The sequence below is a fragment of the Natator depressus genome, chromosome 2, assembly GCF_965152275.1.
Source record: "Natator depressus isolate rNatDep1 chromosome 2, rNatDep2.hap1, whole genome shotgun sequence".
In the NCBI taxonomy this organism is placed as follows: domain Eukaryota; kingdom Metazoa; phylum Chordata; order Testudines; family Cheloniidae; genus Natator; species Natator depressus.
Window position 1 is genome coordinate 109,339,824 of NC_134235.1, and position 22,600 is coordinate 109,362,423.

Here is a 22,600-nt window from a genome sequence, read left to right on the forward strand (position 1 = left end):
ACTGATATATAACCCAGCAATACCACTGTCTGGATTGCTATGCTCTGCCTCTTTAGAGAGTAGGCACTATTCCACTGAATGACAGTAAAAAGAAAGGCAATTTACAGTTTTTCAGCAGTGTTTCATCGTGGCAAACCAGCACGTGGTATGACGTGGACTAGGAGTCATACCATAGTCAAAAAAGCCTTTCACTGACATGTATGGCCCAAAATTCTGCAGTCCCATCTCATCCTTTGCAGAAGTAACATCTACTGCCTTGTTTTGTTTCTCCTACAATAGTTGGCCGCAATACAGATACTCAAAAGTTGGACGGCCAACGAACTAGCTTCTCATGGTCCTTTCGGTATTCATGATGTTATCAGTGAGAGCAAAGGATACATAGAATCCTGAACACAGGTTTTTGCAGTTAACTAGATGGGGGAATGGTTTTCAGATATTTTGTTTTTAAAAAGATTTATTTGTAGCTTTAAGATATCTTATGTGTTTATGCAGTTAATGATAAAGAGTCTTTGGCCAAAACTGTCCAACCTGAATGCATGAAGTCAATGGATGATGCAAATGTGCAATCTATATTTAGGAGCCTAACTTTAAATTACCCAGGTTTGAAAAAAATTGTCCTGAGCTTTTTGGTATTTAATTATTTTTAAAATATTTTAATTCATCATTAAAAGAAAAACTGCATCCATTCTTCTAAACTATAATCCAGAGGTAGAATGTTATTAGGAAGAGGCCAAATTCACTGTGATAAGAAGTTCTCTGTTCATTCATGCTTACAGGTGTCTCCTACCTTTTGGCAGGTCAGTATATCAATGCCAGCTTTCCTTTGCATAACAACATGAATAATATTATAGCAGGATAATATGTTACAAATGAAAATACTTTATGTCTCTCTGTAATCCATTCATTGGTTTATGGATCCAAAGTCCCACAGGCGTGTCACAAATCCACATAATGTCCCTGAGTGCTGGATTTGAATCTCTGACGTAGCTGGAAGATGTGTAAAACCACAAATAGCCAGACAACTCCCTAGAGACTATGCAGCTACAACGACTGAAGAGGCCTATGAAGGCAATGAGTGAACAGGAGGAAAATGAGCAGGGGAAAAGTGTGCAAAGACCCCTATATATGCACAAGGCAGATCAAAGCCAAGACAGTATGATTCATAGATTCCAAGGTGAGAAGGACAACTGTGAACAGTTAGTTAGTCTGACCTCCTGCATAACACAGGCTGAAGATCTTCCCCAAAATAATTCTTGTGTGAACTAGACCATATCTTTAAAAAATTATTATCTAATCTTGATTTAAAAATTGCCAGGGATGAAGAGTCCACCACAGCCCTTCATAAATTGTTCCAACGGTTACTTACGCTCACAGTTAAAAAATTGCACCTCCTTTCCCGTCTAAATTTGTCTAGCTTCAACTTCAAGCCATTGGATCGTGTTATACCTTTCTCTGCTAGACTGAAAAGCCCATTATCAACATTTTGTTCCCCATGTAGTTACTTATAGACTGTGTTCAAGTCACCCCCTAACCTTCTCTTTGTTAAGATAAATAGACTTGAGTTCTTTGCACCTATCATTATAAGGCATGTTTTCTAATCCTTGAATAATTCTCATGGCTGTTTTCTGAACCCTCTTAAATTTCCAACATCTTTCTTGAATTGTAGACACTAGACACTGTATTCCAGTAGCAAGTGCCCAATACAGAGGTAAAATAATCTCTCTGTGCCTACCTGAGCTTCCCCTATTTAGGTTTCATGGGATCATGTTAGCTCTTTTGGTCAAAGCATCACACTGGCAGCTCATGCTCAGCTGATTATCCGCAACTCCCAAATCTTTTTCTGAGTCACTGCTTCCCAGGATGGAGTCCCCAATCTTGTGTGTATGCCCTTCATTCTTTGTTCCTAGATAAATACATTTCCATTCAGCTGCATTAAAATGTATATTGTTTGCCTGTGCTCAGGTTACCAAACAACCCAGATTGCTCTGTATCAGAGACCTGCCCTCTTCTTTATTTATTACTCCCCTAATTTTTGTGTTGTCTGCAAACTTTATCAGTGATTTTATATTTTCTTCCAGGTCTTTGATAAAAATGTTAGATAGCTTAGCACCAAGAACCTGCGGGATCCCACCAGAAACATACCCACCTCCATGGTCCCTCCTTCCCTCCAAACCCATGTGTGTGACCGCTAGGCAGCTGGAGCATTACAAGTCCACTCAGTGTAGCACAGTATACTCCAAAGTGGATTGGCCCATAAATTTTGGGCTTCACAGGGCTTTAAGGCCACGCCACTTAACTCCTCCGAGACCCTGCAAAATCCTCACTGGACAAGAAAGTTCTAACTCCAGAAAGGGACAGGGGCCCATTGAAAAAAAAAATACATTTGTGTGATGGTTGTTCAGAACCAAATAAAGTGATCCATAGGTCCCTGAATCAGTGTACTTTTGCCACAAGTATGCTCAAGAAAATGGCTTCTGCACTTATACATAACTGATCTTGGGAAGAGAAAGGGGCAGGTCAGAGACAGGCAAAATGTTATTTAATAACATCGCTTTATAACCTCTGTGCTCCTCCAGTTTTATGGACGAAGTTAAAAATCACCCTCTATTAGAAATGACCCTAGACCACAAAGTTCAGATCTGGATCCTAACTTTCCCAAAGTTGCAAGCAGACCTGGATCCCAGGTCAGACCCAGGTCTAATCTATACCACTATGCCTTTTATGGCCTTTATAATGAATAGCCTCGCTGCGGGATCACAGTACTGGTTTCATTCATATTTACATTGCTATTTTGAAAGACAATGCACATGATTTAAAGAAAGTGTTGGAAACTTTTCAGATTTTGAATATTTTGCCTTTTGTAGTTTACAGCCCTAGTAGACAAATGCTACCTCAGCTTCAAGTCATTTAATTTTTATATGGCTTACTAATAAATGAAAATCAGAGGGACTGCTCATCAGTACTAAATGGAACATACCCATAGGAGGCACTACAGGCAGCCTGTATCTCCCTAAAGCCATGCACTGTGCTGTTTCATGACACTCACTCAACCACACACAAGCTCCCTCTACTCCCTCCCCAGAACCTCCCTTTTACAAAAGCTTACACTCACACATGTAAACAAATGAACAATTGCACTATGTGTCTGGCAGCCTGTAGCTCTCCTTCTGATTCACAAAAGGCACACCCCATTGAAAAGATCCACATGCAGGGAACTCTAAGCAAGCACACATATTAGCAAAGCCTCATTTCCACTTAACACAAGTTGCTTTGGAAACCAATGCAGCTCACTGGGGCCTGTGCCCTAGAAAACCTTGTGCCCCAATACGAGGGTACATAAGAAGGGGTGGACCACTACCACTTCAGCTCCTTTTCAACCACTAAAGAGGTTATTTACCTTGTCCAGAAACTGGAGTTGTTCGAGACATGCATCTCTGGAGGTGCTCCACTAGCTGTCTTCTTCCTCCTCTGCCTCCGAGTCCCTTGCTAGACCTTTGTGACTGAGAAAGAACTGGAGTGGGGGCAGTGTCTCCCTTCCCTATATACCCTTATACTAGGGCACAAGGGTGTCTAGGGCCCAAACGGACAATTCTGACAAAAATCTCTGATCAAGAGTGCATGGGTGCACATATCGTGACATGGAGCACCCATTAAGACATGGCCTGAAGAAGAACTAGGAGGATACTGGGAAAGGAAAAGCATGTGGATTACATTGGTCTGAGGTCAATTCTGCACCAGGGTTAAAAAAAAAAAAAAAAAAAGAACTACACAAATAAAGGACATCACACTGGCCTGAAATAATTGCAGATCCAATATCTTATGTTCCACAAGGGCTAGAAACAAATGAACGTTTTGTATCACTTCTTTTTCTTAGCATATGTGCAAGCTGCCTCAGGTGGCATGTAACCAGGATTCATCACCCAATTCAGTCTGCTGGTTGGCTCATTAGCTTCCCCGGCCTGGGCCGGGTACTGACAGGGAGCACGACATGAAAACTGGGAATATCAGATAGTCAAGATAGGTTGTGAGATATCAAACATTAGAAGAGCATTAAATTGATTCAACATCTTCCTCTTGCACTAGCTGAATTCTGACATTATTTTGATCATCGGCTACCTGAAGAAAGGTTAGCTCTAGAAAGAAATGCTTTTTACCACCTGAAGGCATGGAAGAAACTAAGCAATCAGATGGCATAAAGTAGTAATCTTCAGGAGTTTGCAAAGATTTTTAGTTATTGGACTAGTATGAATGCTTTCAGGACTAGTACAATTTTCCAAGCAACAGCCCTAAATCATGGACCAAAGAGGAAATATGTTGATTCCCAGCGCTGAGCTTGTGGATTCCAAAGAAACTTACTGGCTTCATTCCTATGAAGCACATATAAATCAGTGTCCATGGGCCTGCTATGCTCTCCTCCACTCTGCAGCAAGGAAGGGAGCAAACATGTGCAAATACCATCCAGATTAGTCCAAGCAATGGGAAAAAGAGGGCGGGAAAGGGATACATTGTGCATTTTACTCTTCCCCGCCCCGCTGTAATCTTGCTGTAGGATTTTGAGCAGCATAGCTGGATGGGGCAGAGGAACACTGAGGATATGGCAGATGCCAAACACATTTTCCCCTTCAGCAACCTGATGTTCCAAGCTGATGACCTGCTTTTCTGACTTCTCCTTACCGTTCGCAGTGCTGTTTTTGTGCATCTTCTTGGAGCTGAGCAGTAACTGTTTGCAGTGCTGTGGTGCACTGGAAATCCTCCTGAGTATTAAGGCTGGTCCTTACAACAAGAACGTCGGCTCCATGGCTTTTCAAATCCCCTTTCTGAGAGCTGACTAATGCTCAGAGATACTAGTGGCACCATGACCACGGTAGCCAGTCATGCTGCTTGAGGAAGGGGGAGTGAAGGGCAATAGTGCATCAAGATGCAGGCACGCCACAGAGATGTCCCAAGATCCAGGGGGTTGCTGTTGGAATTCCTTGGTGGCTCTCATGCTCTGCACGGGCCTGATACCACATTCCCTGCCCCTTTCACACCACAGCTAACCCTTGTCCCATGAGAGAACACAGCAATTCATCCATGTCCTCAACTGTGCAGGTTTCTTACAGTAATTTTCCAACACTTATATGTGGAATGGAAGAAATGGTTTGGTATTTCTATTCAGAAAGGAGGCCACAGGATTTTTTAATGGCTATTTTTATAGTATGCTCAGGGATCATAGTTTTACAACCGTATTGTATTTTTTCCCTTACTCAAGACAAAAATTCGGTCATTCCTTTTGAATGCGAGCAAAATAAAGGCCTGGAAAATGAAGAACAGAGATGAAAGATGAGGCTCTTCATTGCAATTCATATTTAAACCCTCTTTATTTAGGAAATGCTAAAACAAAACAACACAAAGTAGTCTGAGTGACAGAAGTGCTGATTCTGCTGTTATTCAAATATTGATGCACCATTTATAGCTCTGGTTCAGAAAGGAGACTTTACTGTTTTAACTGCACCAGTGAAGAATGTCACCAACAAAGCAGTTAAGCCAGCCAAAATATTAAAGATAAAATAAAATTAACAGACCTCTGTAAGAAGTCTGATATTCCAGGTGAAGATTTTTAAAATATATAATTGAAAGGTATCTATTTAACGTAAAAATACTACTGCAGACTGCTGTAAAATCTGATTACTAATGTTAGTTCTATAACAATAAGAGATTGTATAGGCATTTTCCTACAATCCACTATATTTTATACAATACCTTTCTTGAGATGGGATTGTATAATATGGTCTCTGATCCCACAAATACTCATGCATATGAATAACTTTAAACATGAGAAGCCTCATTGATTCAACTGGGACTAATCATTTGCATGAAGTTAAACACCTGCATATGAGTCTGCTGGATAGCGTTTGCTCAGGTAGTTAATTTCAGAAACAGAAGTACACTACTTTTTTTTTTTCTTTTCTGGATTTGCCATTAAAATTTTATGTTATTTTTACTTACACACACACTCGCTCATCTATCAATGCAGGTTATAAAGACATCCTGAGATTCAAAAGTTAATAATGATTACATTAATTACAATCGAATCTGTGCCAAAACCTTTTCTATCACTTACCTCAAATCATCTGAGCGCGTTTCAAGATGCAGTCATAAGTCTCTCTTTTTCCCCTCAGCACACTAGACATTGCAGCCCTTTTTTCTGATGTCTCATATTAAAACTTTTCCATTGTGCTCCAGGATACTTAAATGAAAACAAAACAAGAAACACTCAGAATGAAAATGTCACTTCAAGTGGTTGCTAGGTGGCTCAGGGGAAATCCCTGACCTTTCTCCAATGTATATTTTATTTCCTAAAGCAACTGTGTTAACTACCCAGAGCAGAAGCACTCGGATGACTGTTCTGTAGGTTGCACTTTTTCCCCCCAATTGCCTTAAACAACTTTGAAGTACTTTTAAAAAATCATGTTCTCTGGTACACTATACTGTACTATAGTATGGTTGTTAATGAACAAATGAGTACCTCATTCAACAAAATACAAAATTGCATGAGGGAAAGGAAAGAATCACCGTAGATGCAAATCAGAAAAATGTGTTGTGTTAAATAACAAACTGCTACAGTAGATAGTGATCGTTCATGATTATTATTTAAGGAAGATTTATGTGACGTTTGATTGACTGCCTAAAGAGCCACACAGTTCACTTTGTCACATTCATCTTTTTTAATACTGATATGTGGGAAAATATCAGACCAGACAGTAAATATGTACTACAATATTTTGGAATTTACAGAACACAAGACAGACTGGCTGAAGGAGGGAGGAAAGAAGGGTGGGAGGGTGAGTGAATGAGAGAGAGTGACTCTGTGTGTGAACTCAAATGTGAAATTGCAGAACTATTAACTATAGTTTGTAACCTGTCCTTTAAATCAGCTACTGTACCCAGTGACTGGAAGATAGCTAATATAACACCAATATTTAAGACGGGCTCTAGACGTGATCCTGGCAATTACAGACCTGTAAGTCTAATGTCAGTACCAGGCAAATTAGTTGAAACAATAGTAAAGAATAAAATTGTCAGATGCATAGAAGAACATAAATTGTTGTGCAAAAGTCAACATGGTTTCTGCAAAGGGAAATCATGTCTTACTAATCTATTTGAGTTCTTTGAGGAGGTCAACAAACATGTGGACAAGGGGGATCCAGTGGACATAACGTACTTAGATTTCCAGAAAGCCTCTGAGAAGGTACCTCACCCAAGGCTCTTACGTAAATTAAGTTGTCATGGGATAAGAGGGAAGATCCTTTCATGGATTAAGGACTGGTTAAAAGACAGGGAACAAAGTAGGAATAAATGGTAAATGTTCAGAATGGAGAGAGGTAAGTAGTGGTGTTCCCCTAGGGTCAGTCCTAGGACCAATCCTATTAAACCTATTCATAAATGATCTGGAGAAAGGGGTAAACAGTGAGGTGGCAAAGTTTGCAGGCGATACTAAACTGCTCAAGATAGTTAAGACCAAAGCAGACTGTGAAGAACTTCAAAAAGCTCTCACAAAACTAAGTGATGGGGCAACAAAATGGCAAATGAAATTTAATGTGGATAAATGTAAAGTAATGCACACTGGAAAAAAGAACCCCAATTGTACATACAATATGATGGGGGCTAATTTAGCTACAACTAATCAGGAAAAACATCTTGGAGTCATCGTGGATAGCTCTCTAAAGACGTCCAAGCAGTGCGCAGCAGCAGTCAAAAAGAAAAACGGGATGTTAGGAATCATTAAAAAAGGGATAGAGAATAAGACGGAGAATATCTTATTGCTCTTATATAAATCCATGGTACTCCCACATCTTGAATATTGCGTACAGATGTGGTCCCCTCATCTCAAAAAAGATATACTGGCATTAAAGAAGGTTCAAAAAAGGGCAACTAAAATGATTAGGGGTTTGGAACGGGTCCCAGATGAGGAGAGATTAAAGAGGACAAGACTTTTCAGCTTGGAAAAGAGGAGACTAAGGGGGGATATGATAGTGGTATATAAAATCATGGGTGGTGTGGAGAAAGTAAATAAGGAAAAGTTATTTACTTGGTCCCATAATATAAGAACTAGGGGCCACCAAATGAAATTAATGGGCAGCAGGTTTAAAACAAATAAAAGGAAGTTCTTCTTCACTCAGCACACAGTCAACCTGTGGAACTCCTTGCCTGAGGAGGTTGTGAAGGCTAAGACTATAACAGGGTTTAAAAGAGAACTGGATAAATTCATGAAGGTTAATAGCCATTAATGGACTTAACGGATAATTAATATTAATTGATATTAATTGATTAATTGATATTAATGGATAATTAAGGAATAGCGTCCCTAGCCTCTGTTTGTCAGAGGGTGGAGATGGATGGCAGGAGAGAGATCACTGGATCATTACCTGTTCGGTTCACTCCCTCTGGGGCACCTGGCATTGGCCACTGTCAGTATACAGGATACTGGGCTGGATGGACCTTTGGTCTGACCCAGTATGGCCATTCTTATGATACGATACAATTTTGATATTCCCCACAATCACCAAAAAAGCATGAATGTTTTTGATTTTAAAATAAGAGATTAAGAGTTACACCAACATGCTCAATCTTCTTTTGATTGTAGTAAAACAATAGGTCAGGTTTATCCTCATGTACAGCCATTTATGACAGGGATGCATTTGGTCCAGTATTTAAGGTTTAAGCTGTCTCTTGCAGTATTAAATGACTTAGTGCTTTGAACCAGCACTGAGTTCATTTTCTCTTTGAGAACGCTTCATCCTATTTCACAATCCCCTTTGGATTCTGGGTATGTTAGTTATCGTTTTATAAACAAATTTTAGAACTGTATTTGCAATTGCTATACAAAATTTATAGCTAAATTCTCCCCTCAGCTACACCTGTGAAACCCCCACTGAAGTCAAGGAAGTTTCACAATGTGACTGAGGACAGAATTCCTGAGCTTACATGCATTTAAGCCAAACTGTTTGTTTGCTTTTTTTCAGCTATGTCGGACAGGCAGCACTGAATAATTTTTTCCATTGTTTTTAATTAAGAAGTGGAGTCATTATCCACGTCTCTCTGTGACTGTGCATTCTTCTGCAAACACAAAGTAACTTTTCCAAAAGTGGTCAGTGATTCAAAAAGTAAAATCAATGATGGTGCAGCTCCAGTTGTAAAAAATACCGGGAACAAAAACTCCTGTACTTAAGAGAGGGCGGAAATACCCCTAAACCCCTTACTACTTTTCTTTTAGTACCTACACAGAAACGGCATGCATTTCACCAGTCCCTAAAGCAGTTTACATTACATACAGAACCCCAAACCTCCTGTTTAAGTAACTATAGCCTGTTCCTGCCCACACTGGTCTCATCCGTGGAAGGCTTATTCACATTGATAAGCATTGATGTGAGTGACTGCACTGACTTCAAGGAGGCTACTCTCGCTCAGTGTGACTAGAGATTGCACAGTTAGGCCCACTGACCTGTGGGAGCAGGATGAGACCCTTTAAACTTGAGACCCAAATACTGAAAAGCCTGGAAGTTCAAAGTTAAGGAAGACAATCTATCCGTGCCTCACCCCACCTTGCAAACAGTATTAATTCAAGACAAAATGTAATGGGCATGAGTTACCAGCTATCAGCCTTTGCTATCAACTTCCTGGCTTCCCTGTGTGTTTGTGTCACAGTCTTTGTGTTATTTAAATGTAAGGGATGGAAGGTTGCATTTTAAGATCTACAGCAACATAAAATCTTTTAATTCTCACTTTCACCTTTATCTTTAATTTTTGTAATAAATAAATAATGTTTATTTAGGGCCAGATTCCCTGCTCTGCCACAGACTCCCTGTGTGACCTTGGGCCAGTCATATAACATAACATTTTCAGAAGTGCCCAAGACTTTCAGTGAGATGCAAGCTCCTAAGGCCCAGACCCTCAAAGGTATTTAGATGCCTAAATCCTCCGAGAGTTAGGCATCTAGATACCTTTGAGGATCTGAGCCTTAGTCACTTCTGAAAATGGCACTTAGGCTCCTAAATCACTTACATACTTTAATCTTTCTGTGCCTCAGTTTCCCATCTGTGTAATGGACTCAGTAGTATGACCCTACCTCACAGTGAGGACTTGTGAGGATACACTGAACAAAGATTATAAGGCACTCTGATACTATGGTAATGGGAACCAAAGCCAAGCACAATGGCTCGGTGATCATAAATAATTAATAAATAAATATTACTAACAACTACAATATACAACTAAGTAGGTAAGTGACAGACACCCTTAACACATTTTAAATAGCACCTAAAATCAATAGTACTAAAATCAACAAAACAACCCACTGAAGTCCAAAAGGTCCCTTGTAGAGCGAGGTGCTACTCAAAATAAGTAACAGTATCAGAATCTGGTCCTTAGAAAATACAAGCTAGGAAACACTCTGCTGGATTGTACTTTTATCAGCACTACTGCCTTTTCCGGAGCTCTCTGAGCAAAGCCATCCATGGAAGGCTGAATGGTTTCTGAGTACTCACAGAACTGTTTTATATAGCTGCTTGAATCCAGAAGCTGGGGCTTTAAGAAAAACACCAAATATCGCGAGATTTCTGATAAAATGGCGTGAGTTGGCAACACTGTAAAGAGTCTTTCTGCCGGATTGCTTCATACTTGCATTTGTCTGAGGGTGCTGTCTGTGCTAAACTGACCAAGATAGTTTTCCATCCCCAGCAATTTGTACTTAATCATTTTAACATGTCTGATTACAATAAAAACCAACGAAAACCACAACAGTGGAAACAGAGAATCAAGAAAAGAAAGAAATTAAACCCCAGGACGCACTACACAGGAAGAGTTAGATCATACCTCCCCGTGTGATTGCACAGGGGCTGGGAAGAGAGCGTACAGTGAACTGTTCCCCTGCACAGATGCTCTCCCACTGACACAGATAATCCATCTCTAAGTACTGGGGGGAGAGAACGGGTGGGGATGACTAGAACTGCCTGCACTACTTACTAGCTCCAGAGGTGATTCTGGTCAGGGAATGGGCAGAGCCCTGGCTCCACTCCCATGTGCATCAGGATGCAGTCAGGGCCAGACTAGGGTAACCCAGAGCCCTAGAGACACTCCCGTGCCACCAGAGGGAGAAATTATGACGGCCAGATTGCTCCCCCCAGGTAGTGGTGGGAATGGCAGGAGGGTGCCTCTTCCTCCACTCAAGCAGAGGCAGGGCCCCTCACCTCAAAGAGGGGATGTGCTCTGCTCTGGTGACGTATGTAGTACTCGTTGGCTTCCTCTCTGGCATTACTGTCTGCTGCTGGTCTTCCCTGCACTGGAGGCTGTCGGCAAACTCAGACATCTGCTGCACTCGGATTCTAAACGACTTTGCAAACGAGAGGACTAGAAAAATACATTCTTTTTAAAAAAAGACCCTGAAAGCTGCGGTGGTGACTTTATCACATGGCTTTCGCAGCCTAAGGCACACGCCTGTTGTCTCCAGGCCTTCATCCAGCCCTGAGTGGAGAGTTTGCTAATCATGTTAAAAGATGTAGCAAGACCTGCGCCACACCATGCGGGATTATGTCTTCAAAGGCGTAATCTTTCCTGACACCACCACTGAGCTGGAGACCTCAGACATGTAGATGACAGAAATAGGCCTTTGTTTTAGAATTTCTGTGTAGGTACTCCTTTGCCACAGTATCTGAGCATGTACAGCGGGGCAAAGTGGGAAATCAATACATTACAATCATGAGGTCCAGCCCAGTTAATACCTTCATGATTGCTGCCACTGAACTGTCCAGGAGGCCCATGCACCGAGGGATTACAAAACTTTGCTTGCTTTAAAAAACTCTAAGTTCCAATATCGGAACCACTGCGCTGCCACCTCCTAAATGATTACTGTCTACACTTCCTATCTGGACAATCTGGTGCCAGAAATAAGGTTCTTTCATAAAACTTCGATATGCACATGAAAAACGGTGAACACTATATTTAAACAATTATAATTGTCTGAGGTAAGTACACACAGATGTTACAGAGACAGGTAGCGTATTTCACTGTGGTGAAATATGTTGCACCTGTGTATAGTCTGCTTATTTAAATGTAGGGCCCCTAGAAAAATTAAGAAATGTTGGGTCCCCTGAGATGGATTTTGAAGGGAGCAGAGTAGCTATCAGAGCACACAGCCTTGAGGTTCTTCCCTCCCTTACTCTCTGCCTTAAAAAGGAGCTAGCTCAGCATTTAAAGACGAGATCTGTATCTTGAACTCCACCCCACCTGTAGGCTGGCTATGTTAGGCTGGATTTTCAGTAGCATGTGTTTGTTTATGGATAGGTGGTTGTCCACAGAGTGAACAATCTAGCTCACTTAGCTATGTTAAAATAGAATTCTCCTCATGCCATGGAAAACAGGTAATTTTGGCAGAAACTTTCTGTAGCAACACCAGCGATCACACCATTAACATTCTTCAGCTCTCTGGAGCTGACCAGCCTCCAACCAGCAGCAGCATGACAACCAGCAAGAGAAGATTATGCTTTTGGACACCACCAAGGCCATTAGTTGCAGTCAGGGAAGCAACAAAAGCCTTAATGTAGAATAACAAGGACCTGGGCGCTAGAAGAATTTGTTGGATTTAAAAGGACTACTTAAGCCAAACCCTTTCCTTTAACGAGGAGATAGGATACGGAAGTAGATGAAGTTCCCATGTCAGCTGTCATGCCACATATTACAGAGAAGATTTGTAATTGTATAGTGTTTTGTTATTCCCCCGTCATCTGTATTTCCACTTCCTTTTTGTCAGCACGAATCACTACACAAGAACTTCAACAAATGATGGGATTGGTAATCAACTCTGTGGATCGCTGACAGTCCAATCCAGGAACCCAGGTTTGTCACACTTGTCAGACTGACCCTCACACGTACCCTACTGGGGTAATAGCACATTTTTTAAAAAGATGTGTAGTATAGCATCAAGTACTTACAATATCAAGACAATATTTCCACAACACCTCACTATAGTAGTGCTTCCATTTTCACATCTGTGAAACGGGAATAATGATGCTGACCTCCTTTATAAAGCGCTTTGAGATCCACCGATGAAAAGGGCTATAGAAGAGCTAGATTTAAGTATAAATTATATTCCTTTTCTACCTCCAAACCACCACAGCCACAAAAACTTGCTTTAAAACAGAACACACTAGTTGGGTAAAAAATCCTTAACTAATATCTTATTATTATTGACCTCAAATCAGCAAGGAACTTGAGCACATACGTACTTCAAGCATTGACTTCAATGCGGCCACTCACATGTTCAAAATTAAGCACAAACTTAAGGGCTTTGCTAGACCAGGGCCGTTATTTGATAAGCTTAAAAAGTGTGTTTGGCGTTGTACAAGTCATAGAAGATGACATGGTCATTGGCCCTCACAATGCAAGCTCTCTTTCAAACTTCTCAATACACCCTTTCTTCTCTGAGGCCTACTCACTCTAATCTCCTCATGGGAATATATACAAAGAAAAGGGAAGAAAGCTAAGACAGAAAAATTATGAAATGCCTAAGACGTGGCTTTTACTAACTAAAGCAATTACATGATCTAAGGCCTGGTCTACGCTACAGAGTTAGGTCAACATAAGGCAGCTGACACCATCCTAGCTCTGTAAGCGTCTACACTAAAAGTAGCTCCGACCAATGTGACTCGCACACTACAGCGACTTAATAATTCCACCTCCTAAGGCGTAGCTCTTAGGTCGATGCAGTGCCAGTGTAGACACTGCATTGCCTATATCGACTGTTCCTGCCTTTCAGAAGGTGTCTCACAATGCCCCACACTGACAGTTCAATCAGTGCAAGCGCTCCTGGTGAGAACGCACACTGCCAACACAAGGAGCATAGTGTGGACGTGCAAAAGTGATTTAATTACTCAAGTGGTTGCATGTCTACATAACTTAAGTCGACATAACTTTGTAGTGTAGACTTGCCCTAACTGCTGTACACTCTTCTCCTCCCTTCCACTTATCCCAGAAGGTTTGTTACCTTTCCTGAGGGAAGGTCAGTATATTTTGTCTGTTAAGCACTAGGTACACTTACATCACTATATTAGTAGCATTTCAATAATAAATAAAATGATGATAAAAATTATAATAAACTCAGCCTTAAAATGGAGTGCACCACCCTGAAATCTAGTCAATTAAAAAAATCAATAAAAGGAGTTAAAAGTAGTTTCAGGTATTATGCCTGCCCCATATTTTGTGGTTTTACAACCACATTTCCCTAGCTTTAACAATGTTCTTCTCTCCCCTGTTGTGGTGTGAAAGAGGCACAAAAACCATCAAGGGAAACTGACTAACTAAATGATTATATAGGGGAAAACTGTGAAACTGACTATCCACCAAGTGCTGTCAAAAGCCCAACCCTAACAAACTGGAAAACAAGAGAGAAATCATTCTTCTCCCCCAACCCTTCCATTTCAGTAACAATAAATTTTAAGTGCAACTTACAAAGATAGCCAGCAGAATATTCAAGATAGAAGTATGATTTTTTTAAATTGACAGTCTAAGTCTGATTTTATGTCACTTGTCCTGGATATTTCTTTTCAAAATGGATTTCAAGTGCCCCTTCCAAATTTCCTTAAATAGTGCCCCAAAACACTGTCATTTCTCCTCCATAACCAAGGTAATGAGAGAGTCTTTCCACCTACATAACCCACCATACTTGCTGGAAACATTCATCCACCAAAAGGGGGAAGAGGTTTCTATGCTTTTCTACCAATGTATTTTCCCTAGCAATAACAAGAGCCTAATGCAAATGTTTTCTACCAAGTTGCTAAGAAGTAGCTGGAGACAAACTCCCAAATAGCCCTGAGGTAAGAGGTAAATCAAGCAGAGTCAATCATTCTCTCTGTTCCTCTGCAGCTTTTCCATTCCGGATTTGTCAGCCATATGGTGACACTAGATAAAATTCACCCCCACGCAGAAGCCAATGTACCACTTGAATCCAATAGGAATACTTATGATAGCCTCACGCTACCTGCACAGGCCTTCTGCTGGCTCTCTCCACAGGTGTGAATTAGGCCCAATGTTAACAAGGTCAAATGCAGAGGAAGAGTATATAGAATTCACAATTTCATTACACCACCAATTTCAAAGAATCCCTTTTCGTGAATGAAAAGGATGAAGGCAGTTGAGAACGTGGCATGCCATAAATATTCATCCCCTATTTGCACAATCCATTTCAAACAAAAGCAAGCTTTTGTTTGTTTTATGACAAAAAGACACTTTTGTTTCTGGATAGTCAATCAATGAGATGTTATTCTAACAGCGTTATTTTTAAGACAGATCTTAGTGCCCTATTTCATTGTCTCATACCTCTTAGAACCATCTGAAAGGCTAAACATTAGAGTCCTGAATTTTTTATACCCAACCACCATGAATGCATCTGTAATTTTGCATTCACTCTTCATTGCATGCACAAAGTGGAGAGAATGATCCAGGAGCCAGTGCTCTAGGTTGGGACTCAGGGGACCCAGGTTCAGTTCCCAGCTCTACCACCAACTTCCTGTGTGACCCTGGGCAAGATATTTGGTCTCTCTGTGCCTCAGTTTCCCATCAGTAAAATAGGGATAATAGCACTTACCTGTTCACAGGAGTATGGTGAGGATTGAGAGGTGCTCAGATACTATGGTGATAGGGCCCTATAAGTAAGTACCTTAGATAGAAAGTTATGGGAATAGTAGAGGGAGGCTGGATTTTAAAAAGGCCACAAAAATAAAACTAAAAAATCATGTTCGAATTAAAAGAAAGGAAAACACATGCATCTAACATTTAAAAAATTCAGTGTTTCAAAATGATAGTGCCAATTCTATGAGATTACTGAATGTCAAATCTGAGCACAGTTTTACTCAGGCAAATTTAAGTTGAGATTCACTTTCCTTCTGTTGGTTTGAGGTATTGCATTCTGTATGTGATTACATTTGGTTTACGTGGATTGAAAATGTAATCTTTCCATTGACCCATTTCTTTAACATGTTCAACCTACTATTGTAATTTGTAGTAATATTACATTTCAGCAAAAGAAAGTGGGACAACACTGTTCTTGTGAGAGACAGGAAAAGTGTATCTGTACATCTATATAGTAAAGAATAGATTAGATTTTGGTGTAGTCAAAACAGGGCAAGTAGGTGTTTCGGGGGTTTTTTGGAGACGAGGTGAGGTAAGGGTTTTTCCCCTGGATAGGCTTAACAGGGTGTTTTTTCTTAATATGATTCATAACATGAGTTAGATAGGGGCAACGTCAGGAATAGAGTAGGTTAATGGAAAATTCATGATGTTGATGCTTATTGTTATGTACTCCTTTCTGTGTTGTGGCTAATGAAGTTTAAAAATAATAAAACCAGAATTTTTTTTTATGTCTATTATAAATTTTTACAAACACGCACATGCTCTTATTAACCTTTTACTGGAACGTACCTTAATCTGTACTGTATTTATTCAGGCCACTTCCCACAAATTACAGAACATTTCTTATGCTACTGTCACTATTCCAACATAGCTTTAATTTCAGAGGCAACTGGTATAAGTTAAAAATTATGGTGTTCTTTTCAACATTCCACACGGTACACTCAGTTTCTTTTCTAGATCTATAGCCAGTGAATGGAATGTAGCAACACTGTCTGCAGAAAACAAAAGTAACCTTAAACCAGCCACTTCATAGTCACGGTTGTTTGAAGCAAAGCTAAGCAGTGCGACTGTCTTTCATTAGTGCAAAACAGACTGAAAAAAGAAAAGTTTCAGCTATTGCTTACTGATGCATTACTAAATAAGGTTAATTATTATTTTCTCTCTCAAAAGGAATGAAATATTTTAAAGGATATACACACACGCATATCCCTATACACACACACATGCATGCCCACATGAGTAATTACTTTTATATTTTACACTATAATGCCTTTTATACCATATTGCATACAAACACATGGCATATATATTTACATGTAATATAAACTGGAATAATTCATTGATTTGTATAAAATTTAAAGCCTTGAGCACAGATTAATAACTTCTAAAAACTAGAAGGGACGAGTATGATTATCTAGTCTGACCTACTGCATAACACACGTCACGATATTTAACCAAGGAATTATCCTTCCCTGCTGTGCAAGTAGATACTGTCAAGCACAATAATTAGCAGTAGAGCATATCTTTTAGATAGACATCCCATTTCAATTTAAAGACTTTAGCAGGTAGGAAATTTACCACTTTCCTGGGCCTTTCTATAGTTAACGCTGTTCCTAATTAACATTTTTTAAGGAATGAAATAATTTTACATTAAATCATTTTCAGAAAGTGAGTGGTTTTCTTCCATCCATATGACTAAATCTATTTAAGAGTTTGTGCGCACGCGCATGTTTCAGTGAGTGTACACATTAAGAATACAAGAGTACATTAAATGCATTTTTCCTCAGACACGGCACTTTAGAAGACACACCCTTTTTATAATTCTGTCTATATATTTTATAAACTACTCTTAAAACTGTCTATTTAAAATAGAGAGAATACATTGTGGCTGATCAGTTCCACAATCATGAGATACAAATATGTTTGTTAGAGAATTCTCTGCATTCTTTCTGGGCCCTCAACAGTTTCTCTCTCTCTCTCTCACTCTCACACACACCCCATTCTCTCCATTTTACATCCCTTCAACCTCAAGACTCGCTCACCATTTACTTTGGCTAGCAGGGCAGGTGGATCTCTTTTCAGAGCCAGTCAACACGGCTCTATTAGGCCCCAATCCTACACACACTTACACACATAGGCTTAACTTTAAGGATGTGAGAGTGGGGCTACTGACATCAGTAAAGTTAAGCATGTGCAAATGCAGGACTATGGTCCACACGAGTCAGTGGAGTTACTGTTAACTCTTTGTCCACAGGGGCTGAGCATGGTGTCTTCTCAGCTCTCTAATCTCCTGCTACTTCAAGGAGCAAGAAGCCAAAAAAGGAAACTGAAGCAGAAGGCCCAAACAATGCAACTAGGCCACCATGTTAGTGTGGCACTCAACTTCACTTCTTTTACTAATACTTCCTGTTTCAAGTATTTGTAGTATCTTTTTCCAAGACCAGGCAGCAGCTGCCTATTACTACTAGAACTTGGTATGCAACAGCTCATGCATATGAAAATGTTCAAGGGCAACAATATACATAATTCAAACAGATTTGTGAGAATCCATCTGATTTCATGGGACTCATTAAAGAAGTCCCAAGCACCTCTGTCTTCTGCCCTAGCAGTTTGTCTTTGTCTTCTGGAAATATTTTACTGATTACACTGAGTTGTTTATGTATTTTGAAAATACAGATTATGCCTTTAATCATTCATTATATGACAGTAAACTGAAGTTACTGCAATTATATAACTTCACATGCTCATACTGTATACCTAAGGGAAGCAGAGTCAGCAGAGTATAAAATGAGGTTATCAAATAGTAACTGATTTAAAAGCCAAAACTTGGACTGCAAAGCAATCCATGCTACAAAGCACAAAGCACAAACCAAACACAGTGCTGTCACCAGAATCACTGGAGTTGCCTCTATTGGCCCCAAGTTTGTATGTGAAGGCGAGGAGGCCCAGGGGGGAGTGGACACAGAAGAAAGCAGAGCCTGATATACATTCTTCAGGATGTTTTATCACCACCTAAGATTCATTTCCCACAATCTATACCAAAATGTCATTTAACCCAAATCTTATTTTAAAATCTACCATCATCCTTTCTCTTTCATTTTCTCCAGGTTGTCTTTGATCTTGCCCAGTTCAGAATGCAAATGGTAAAATTTAGATCTCAGTCCTGCCCACAGATACAAGAGAACGTGTGTCCCAAACACATGAGTGCAGGATCTGACTCTTAGACGGGAGTGGCCTAACATAACTAGGCCCACAGTTGTCAGTTCTATTTCGGAATGACAACCAACCTGAGTCTGACTTGTGGAATCTCCCTTCAAGTCTCATCCCTCATCTATTCTCATTTTAATTCCCAGCAACTCCGAGTAAGTGCCACCACAATCCAAAAACTTGCAGCCATGTCATTTTCTGTATGAAAGTGGCAATAACACTTGTAGCAAAACAGAAAAAAAAAAGAAAAAAAGATCAGAAGATGTGCATGTGAGATTTATACTACTTAGTGTTCAGGGAGAATTCACAGTTTCCCATAACCATAATGACACAGTTTATAAAACAATTCCCTAGATAAAACAACCAGTTTCCTCTCAGTTAGCGTGACATACTATCTCTAGACATATAAGGTGAAATCCACCCTGGCAAAAAGCCAGTACAAAGCCTATCTAGAACTTAAACCCCATTTAAAGCCAATTTTGTTGATTTAAAGGGTGTATAAGCCTGTGGCTGTGACACAAAGTGAAAATTTTCTGAAATATTTTATGAAGACTGTGTGTGCCTGGGTTTCCCTCTGAACTTTGCATTGTAAAAAAAAAAAAAGCTTAAGTCTCCTGCTAAAACAGTGAAAGAAGGAGGAGTGTCATAGGGCTGGATGGATGGAATGAATACAGTCATTAAACAACCGGCTGAAACCAAGCCCAAATCAACAGAGCAAACAGCAAGGCAAAGAGACGCTCAACAACTGAACCATCAACATCGAAAGGCAGAAAACTGCAAGAAGAAGAACAAAGTGGAGGGGAAGAGTGAGTGAAAACAAGAGATGCAGTCCACCACAGTTTGGCCGGCTCACCATGGCACTGGTTTGACCAGACTGGACTACTAATGGCTTAACTTTTGCCTCTGTTTGCTAACCTCAGGACTTCCAGATTCTCTGGGCCAGGTGACTAATAAGTGCTTACCTTGTTTTTTAAAAGGCTACCTGTGTCGCTGCAAATATGCACGGACAGTACAAGCTTCCCACAGGACCCTGGTGTGGCCGGAGTCGCTGCATGGAGCGCTGGTGCTGAAGGCCCAGTCTCCTAGCCTTGGAGGCCACGGGACTGGCCCTGTGGAACTGTGCGAGTCCTTGGGGGCCAGCATATTAAAGGGGTCACTCCCAGGGAGACTGGGTATAGGCTGGGGCATAGACCAGACCCTGTGACAAGCTAGTCCTCTGGGATGAATTTCATCCAGGCAAGCCTCTTCGCACAACATAAACCCCAATTTAGCCATCCACTAGGGATGACAAAGAGGGTAGCTGCACAGAAGGGTCCTCTGCACTGCTTGGTAGTGAGGAGGAACCCATTATTGGCCCTGGATAGAGCTGCAAGGAGCAGGTGATTAAATATGTGAATCCAATGGCTTAAAACTCCTGCACAGGTGCGTGCTGAAACTATAGCCACCATTCCAGCTAACAGGCTGAAGCAGACTGGCTGCTGTGTCCATTCTTCTAATCCCATGCAGTTCCCTGTACAAACTCTGATTATTCTGGATTTGTGCAGGAAGAAGTGAATTCCACCCATGCTGCCTATATAGTTGTGTGTGTGTTTTAATACAGTGGCTTCTGGATGCACGATTATTGTGAAGGTATTAGCAACTTTTGCCCTATATTGTAACCATTTTCTGGGATTTATAATTTGAGCATCAAATTTAGATCCAGCCTCAAACTTCTCTGGGTCCAGACAGTCCATAGACATTGAGGTTTGTTTTTAAAAAAATATATATATATAAAAAATAAATAATAATAAAAAAAGGTTTGTCATTTTAAGTCATATTGTACCCAACTGTCATTTGTAAAACTGTACAGTATTAGTCAGAACTTCTGGTGACAATATAACCCACAAGATTGAAACTTGAGTGGTTTGCACATGTCACCAGAGCCTGGGGTAAAAATGCAGCCTTAGAATGTGGGTGTATTTAATTTTTTATAATCCTTTTGTACCAGCATAAAAGCATTCACTTCACTTACATCAGTTACTCTCTTTCTTAAGATATTGTATCCGTTTGATCTTCTACAAATATCTGTCTCTTTTCTTCAGATAAAATAACGCTGGGTACTTTTGAAGACAAAATGTTATGAGAGTATATTACTTAGAGTTCTTTTAAACATTTCAAGATACATTTTCTAACATGGGCACAGTAGGTGCAACTACAAAAATGTACCTCTTCACTCCGCACAAAACCCCACAGCAGCATGCTCAGGAGGTAGGGCATAATTAGGCAATCTGAAGGCAGGTTTTTTAATCTGAGGTAACTGGTGCCTATCTGCGTACGAAAACACGGCATCATACTGTAAACCAAAATGGGCCAAATGCTCCTCTCAGATGAGTGAGGACTCCCCCACTGGTTGCATTGGTATCACAGGAGAGAGAATTTGGCTCAAGGCTATACATGACTGCAGTTGGTGAGGTTATATCTAGTCCTAATGTCTTCAGGAAGGCCAAATCACTGACTTTTCTAATGTCAGAAAAGATTACAGAACTGAAATGTCACCAAAGCATAGAATATCAAAACTGCCACTGGAGAAAAAAACTGAAAGAACAAATTAATTTTGTAAAAAGGCTTTCAGTCATTTTTCATAGGCACACACTGTCCCAATGCAGGCATTCCCCCATGCAAACACACACACACACACACACACACACAGAATTTTAGTGAAGGTTGAAGACAAGCCTTCAAATGGGCTCTATGAGAAGCCCCAAATTTGAGCCCAGATTCAGCAGAGCACTTAGGCATGTACTCAGCTTTAAGCATGTGTTTAAGCCCCATTGGCCTCTCTTGGGCTTGAGCACATAAGTGATCTGCTGAATCAAGGTCCGTAAAAACACAGTGCAACTCCATTTGTTAATTTGGTTACTGTTTTAGATTAAGGGAACTGTTGTTGAGAAAGATGGAGGGAAAGGGAAGGCATGCAGTTAGAACATGAAAGTTTTAAAGTTTTGCAGAATCACCACCATCTGGAGCTTTAGAAGAAACCCTGAAGTGACTCCATGACTTTTCATCGCCTCCAGGAGATTTGAAGAAGTGCAAAAGCCTTTTTGGCAGCTTCACTAAGCTGCAAACTGCTCCAGAAGTTCTGTAACATTTCAGCACTTCCTGCGGATTTTAGCAGTGGGCCGGCCTTGCAGCACAAACAGAGATTAATAATTTTCTAATTTATAGTAATAAATAATGTATTCCCCAAAAGTCCATAAATTAAAGCTATAATTTCATCTTGGTTCTGTGATGACACCAGAAACCTTGGATGGAATTTCAGCCTTGTAAACAGCTGGGATACAAATTATTCCTTAAATTATGTTTGGAGAGTTGAAAATGAACTCAGAAATTCTAAAGGAATTACTAGCAAGTAATAACATGTAATTACAAGTAGAAAACAAAATTATTAGACAGGTATTATTGCAGTGTAAAATTTGTTACTGGAAGCAGCATCTCCCATTCCTGAAAAGCCCACTGAATGTATTTCTAGCAAACCAAAAAAGGCTAACAAAAACATAACAGATCATACCAGACCCCAAACAGCAACGCTGCCCATGATGATAAATAAGAAAGTCAAGTCATAGTAGTGTCATAAAACCAAAAGCATATTCCAACTGAAACTACACGCAGTAGTTTACACACAAGTCAAAAGAGTATCCAAAAGGTACACAACAATCATCAGGAAAACAGCAAGCATAAGGTATCAAAAGAA

At 40.2% G+C, this 22,600-nt stretch overlaps 1 protein-coding gene across 8 annotated transcripts in view; it reads right to left on the reverse strand.

The window, feature by feature from the left end:
* The window catches only part of ATXN1 (ataxin 1), a 265,370-nt gene that overhangs the window by 187,449 nt on the left and 55,321 nt on the right, over window positions 1-22,600 (reverse strand). For 6 of the 8 annotated variants that reach the window (XR_012638150.1, XM_074944831.1, XM_074944836.1 and 3 more), the window contains one exon: window positions 6,104-6,229. The exons of 1 other annotated variant lie outside the window; for it this stretch is intronic. The gene's annotated coding sequence lies outside the window, so the exon portion shown is untranslated. Of the gene's footprint in view, window positions 1-1,732; window positions 2,049-6,103; window positions 6,230-22,600 lie in introns of those variants that run through there. One more of the 8 variants, XM_074944839.1, reaches the window with a different exon arrangement.